We start from the raw sequence: 6,000 nt of genomic DNA on the forward strand, positions 1-6,000 counted from the left end.
GCTAAGATTAGGAAAGAAACTATAAGGAAATAACAATACTACCTTAAATTTATTGACTAGAATTAGGAAAGCAAAAATAAGGAAACTAATAATCCTAAACACCTCCATCAGCACCGACCTTGACCCTCCTTGGTTGGGGTGTTGACTTAGACGGACTCCAACCCGTCACCCTTGCTTCTCCATGCTATCATATTCACGATACTTGAGCCCATTTTGAAACCTTCAGAAATGTGAGTTACATTTTGACTAATTAAGACTTCATTTTCATTTTCTTCAAGTGCTCCTACATCAACAACTTTAATCATCTAATGACGTAGAAATCGAAGTGTTTTAGGGAATAATTTTAGTTTTTCGTGTTTACTAGAGAACTTTTAGAAAGTGTCATGCAGATAAGTGGATCTTGGCTTTTCGGATTACCTAGGACGATCTTTTCGATAGAGAGCAGTACGCCCTTAGCTTAGTTTAAGGTACTCAACTCCCTTTAGCTACTTTTTCTTTTCTTGGATTCGAAATTAAGATTCTCTAGTCTTCCTGGCTTTTAAAGCTAATGTGTTTAGTTTATGATTATGACTATATTTGCAGATATTCAAAGTGCTTGGGACACCAAATGCTACCACTTCACTAAATTATTCCAAGCTTCTTGGTTGTGTATTAAGCATTTATATATGTAATTTCAAGTTGTGTATCACTTGCCAAGGCTATTGTAAGTCACTAATTACTTTTTTGGATTGATTTTGAATATTATAGTTTAATATCTTGATGACATGTAAGAGCTGATTTGGTTTCGTTTGACAAGGCTATAAAGACATAAAGAAAAAAAGACATAAAGGAAAGATTGCTTCTCACTGGCATGGAAGGTTTTGTCACTGTACACCTTGAGGCTAATTTATACACCAACGTAAGTAAATAAAATTTATTTTCGTTCAGTTCAGTTCTGACTGTGAACCCTTTCTTTTACAAGTAGTTCAATCTATTATATTGTAACGACTAACTTCCGTTCAAATAAATTGGACATAAAGGCGCTCAAGGCGGAAAGAGTAATTTCTCTAGAAAGAATAATAAACTCATCATAAAAGATGACATTATGGTAAAACCTAATCGTGTTCTGTTCACAGTTGGAGTACGTTGTTGTTGTTAACAAAATTGAATTAACATTACTCATAAGCTTCCGACATATTTTCCATGCAGCATCATAGCGTGATTGTTGTTTCTGGCTTCTGTTGTAATGTGCAGGATAAAAGTTTGTCAAATGGCATATTCTTTCTTGAGCTTATTAGTGTTGTACAGCCAGGAGTAGTAAATTGGGGTCTCGTTACAAAGGGCAATACTGGTATGGTCTTGCTGCACTTGTTTGTATTAAAATTATGAATATGTTGATTATCTGTACCAATGTGAGCATAGAACTTTGTTTAACTGCTTGGTACTAAATCTATGAATCCCTTAAATGTTTAGAATGCCCAACACCACAGTCTTTATAAGCCTTGTAAGTATTAGTCAAATTTTGGGTATATACCTGTTAAATTCATATTCAATTTGGGGTTGTGCCAGATTGGCAAGTATCTCGGAAAAAAATAAAAGATGAACATAGAAGTGGATGTCTGCCGCAGTATAAGATAATTTTTGCCTGCAATAGTATTTGCTAATCTATTTATCCTCCTCGGGTACTACATACGTAACTCGCTGCCCCATCGCTTAGAAGTTAGACACCCTTGAAAAAAAACATTTCCCACAATTTTCATTTGTTCTTATCAATTCATAATTAACAAAAGTGATTCGATCAGGTACGGTTTTCTCGTCAACTTTCTCTTTCAATGTTGTCAATGTTCCACTCACAAGTAACTTGAATTCAATGAAAAGTTGTATATGGTCGCAAATTATTGCTTAGTCTTAGAACATATTTATTGTGTATAGCAAGCGTGCATTTGAGTTAATGCTAATCGAAAGGTGGATTGAGAGTTCAATGTTTATAGTCTCTTAGGTTAATTTTTAGTAAAGTTAGACGTTTGTTTAATAATGTTTGGTTTGATTTTCTTACTATTGGTTTTGTTAAATGTATCATTATAGATTTAAGAATGTCAATTTAAGAATGGCAATTGACGAGATGAAGGATGTTAAAGAGTTGTAGTCTAACAACTATTTAGGGAATATGTAATATTGATTAGTATTAACTAAGATGTGTATGTAATTATTTATACACTTGGATGTATAAATTTGAACATCGATATTATTGTTCAGTCGGATGAGATGGAAGTTCGTTGGCTCGCATTCTTTTGTTTGTATTTTTTGTTTATTTCGCTATCCGACTTCTCAAATCTATCGGACATTGCTATCGAAATTTTGGTAGCAAATAATTTTTTTTTTTAAAAAAAAAAATTCTATTTATGGTGGCGGTTGTTAATATGAAACGCCACTATTAGTTCGCCTTTAGTGGCGGTTTTTTTACTAACAACCGAAATCATAGCTACCTTTAGTGGCGGTTCTTTAACAACCACCGATGTAATAGGGAACCCCTAGTGGCGGGTTGTGGTACAAAGTTATTATTGAAATACATATCGTGGCGGTTTTTAGAAAATAACCGCCTTTGTAAATGAATTACAGTGGCGGTTCTTGTCTAACAATCGTCGTTTTATATAAGTCTATAATTGCGGTTTTTATAACAACCGCCACTATAGGAGAGCTCTAGCGCCAGTTCAACAACCGCCTACAACCGCCGTAAAGTTTATACGACGCCGCGATAAACGACGCACCCTAAATCTCTAAAAACCGCCACAAAAGGGCATTTATAACTGCCACCATAGGGGGTTTTTCTACTAGTGATAGAGATGTGATGAAAGGATGTTACAAGACGTTGTTACCTTGAGTGATGGTTGTACGAGATTTGTAAGACTCTGGTTATCATGTTTTGTTAATCTTGTCTTAAGGTGTCGTCTTCGGGTAGATAAACTAGTTTTTGGGGTCGTCTATTCTTGCCGTCCTTGCACGTGTTAACCATACCTCTTCTAGTTGAGCCTTTAGACCAAAAGTTTCTTTTATCTTTGTCCTCTGTCAGTTTTATCTATTGTTACACTCTATTGGTTCTTTATTTCATCTCTAGTTCCTTCTTCTTTGAACTTTTCTAATTACCCTTTTCACATTGATTTCTCTCTAAGCTTTTACTTCCTAAAGCTATGTGTTCTTTTGCTTTGTGGTATTACATGAAAATGTTTTGTTTTGGGTTGCATGTTGTTTGTTCTTTTATGGTAACTTGAAAATATTTGAAATCTCTTTAGAGCTACTTGTGATCATCTAGTAGAGGAAGCTTGGATCCTTTGGCGAGCGATGTTAGATGCCTTGAGTTTGATGTTCGGTTATTTGAGGTTGATAATATAATGAAATAGTTATATGTGAGTATGAAGTGGGACAACGTATAAAGTTTCTAAGGAGTATTAATGGGGTTTTATTGAGCTCTGAAAGTTTGAGGATGTTTTTACATTGAGGATACGTAGAGGTTTGTTTGTTCTATCTGGGGTTAAAGATGTTTTATTTAAAGTGTATGAGTGATTAATTGAAGGACATAGATTTATTGATACCGTCGTCAGGTACCAAAAATAAATACCTATTACAACTAACAGAAGTCAGTGGCAAGTAGGGTCGATCTCCACAGGGAGATGGGAAAATGCCAGCTCTAACTAAGTCCGTCAAGGTAACCAGTTCTTGGGGGGTTTGATTGTTCGTTCTAAACTAATAAGATAAGGAAGAGAGAGAGTAAAAGGATTGAAAGTAAACAATAGAGAAAAAGCAGCTAAGACACTCGGTTCACCATGATTCTCAAGTAATGCAATCTAAGGTCTCAGGTCAATGCAAGTTTGATCTACAGGGCAGGGAATATCTCCTCTCGGTCTTAATTCACCCTAAGGCACTATTAGCTTAGCTTTCGCCCTCACTAGAGTGTCCTAATGTTCGTTACAGGTCTTACCCCTTCCAATCTTTCGATCTAGGTCAACGTGTACCGTGATTTATTAACTATTTGCGTCGACTCAAATAGGCAAGAACAGTTAAATGTAGTGATCAGCATCATAGATCAATTTCGCATTAAACCTAATCACTTAATTCACAATTCCATTAAAATCATTGCTCCCCTATGTCTTAGCAAGGAGGAATTAGCTACGCATAATTATCGAACAAGAAACTATAGTACAATAGAAGATTTAGCATGATGACAATAGACAAAAAGTGTAACAAAATTTGTTGCATTGTGATTCATTTTTAAGCCAAAAGAAACAGTCCAAGGAACGGTTCACAATTAAATGCATTTCATCGCTTTTTGAAGTGTCATTACATCAAGCCTAACTTCCAGGCTCTATATCTCAAGTTTACTCATGAAAATACAATGATTCTTAAGTCATTAGAAAGCTTGGGATCTTAGAAAAATGATGTATTTTGAATCACCTCCATCTCAGGTCTATAGCTTGAGATATGGCTGATGCAAATAGACTGCGCATTTCTGGACAGCCCATGACCTACGTGCACTAAAAGTTCAATAACTTGCGATTTACTCAACGTATAAGGTTGATTATTTTTGGAGGTAAAATTTAGCTCCCTTAGCTTTCAAATGAGCTATCATGGACCCTGATATTCGTCCTGAGCTAAGAGATATGCCTCTTCCAAAATGCATCTGAGTTTCTAAGATGCTCTCCAAACCCGGTTTTGAACCGTCACCAACAATCGAGGTCCAACTTCAATTCCGTCTAAGAAGTCATGCCTCCAACTGCCCTATTTCATATCTTTGGTGAGTTTAGGATGTTTTTGTGTAGGATCTTTTATCTCTAAGGGTTACCATTCAGAAATTATTTGAAGAACTAAAGCAAAGGTACAAGGGGACCCGGTTTTAAACAATGAGCAAAATGTCGCTATCAATCTTTCCTCTTTTGATCCAACAAAGCTCAAGAGACTTTTTATAGGTGAAAAAGAGCCTTACACGGTTCTCCAAGGCCTCCAATCAGTCCATATAATCATAAATAAGAAGTTGAGCTAACAAACAAGGAAGATTGGACTATTAGTTTACTTTAGCTTTTCTTTGCTTTATGTCATTTTCTGTTTTAGCATTGTGTAAGTACCTTGGCTGCCGTTTATTATATCCTTTAGCTGCTCATTTTGTAGCCCTTAGATGTAACTTGTAATCAAGGGTCAAGATTGTAAGCCTTGGTCTATATAAACCAAGCTAGGCACATGAGAACTTCAGATTTGAGTGAATTAAAATATGAGTTTGAAACTGAAGTTTTCAATCAATTTTCTTCTTGCTTAGTGCAGAAAACCCCTCATTACTTAGTGTTTGAGGCAGAATTAACTCTTTCTTCGTGATCTTGAGCTTAATTCCAAGGCTTAAACCTGCTTCGTGATCTAGTTTAAGTCATATCCCGGTTACTTGTTCTTGTTTTCGTGTCAAAACAGTCCCAAACTTTCTGTTTTCTTTGCTTTGAGTCCTTGAGGAGATTGTTATTTTAATGTTTACTTCATAAGCATTTAAGTTATAAACCTATTTTCCATTGTTGTCATTCAAGCTAATCGTTTCAATTGTGCTGTTTGTCATGTCCCAAATAAGATTAGTTGAATCTTAAATCGTGCACACTTGAGTCTTTTATCTTCTTAATCCTAAAACCATTTATTTAGTCTTTGTTTTGAGTCCAAATCAGTCCATTTGTTGAGTCTAATTCCAACCAATTCAAATTCTGTTTTCGAGTCTTATTTGTCCAGAAATCTAGTTCTTGTAGTTTTTACTCCAAATTGGTTATCAGAGCTTTAGTTGAGTGTTCATCTTTCCTAACTACATCTAAAACTATATAAACAACCCAATGAGTGAAGAGAGGTTTGCAAAGCTTTGGTTTGTTTCTTGAAAAATCAGTTTTACTTAAGTTGTTGTCATTCTGATTTTTCATGGGAAAACCAGTACCTATTGGTGTTGTACCCTATGTTCCATGCTCAAAGATGAAGCCTTGTGATCTTGGTTCCATTTCCAAGTCA

The sequence above is a fragment of the Silene latifolia genome, chromosome Y (genome assembly GCF_048544455.1).
Source record: "Silene latifolia isolate original U9 population chromosome Y, ASM4854445v1, whole genome shotgun sequence".
In the NCBI taxonomy this organism is placed as follows: Eukaryota; Viridiplantae; Streptophyta; class Magnoliopsida; order Caryophyllales; family Caryophyllaceae; genus Silene; species Silene latifolia.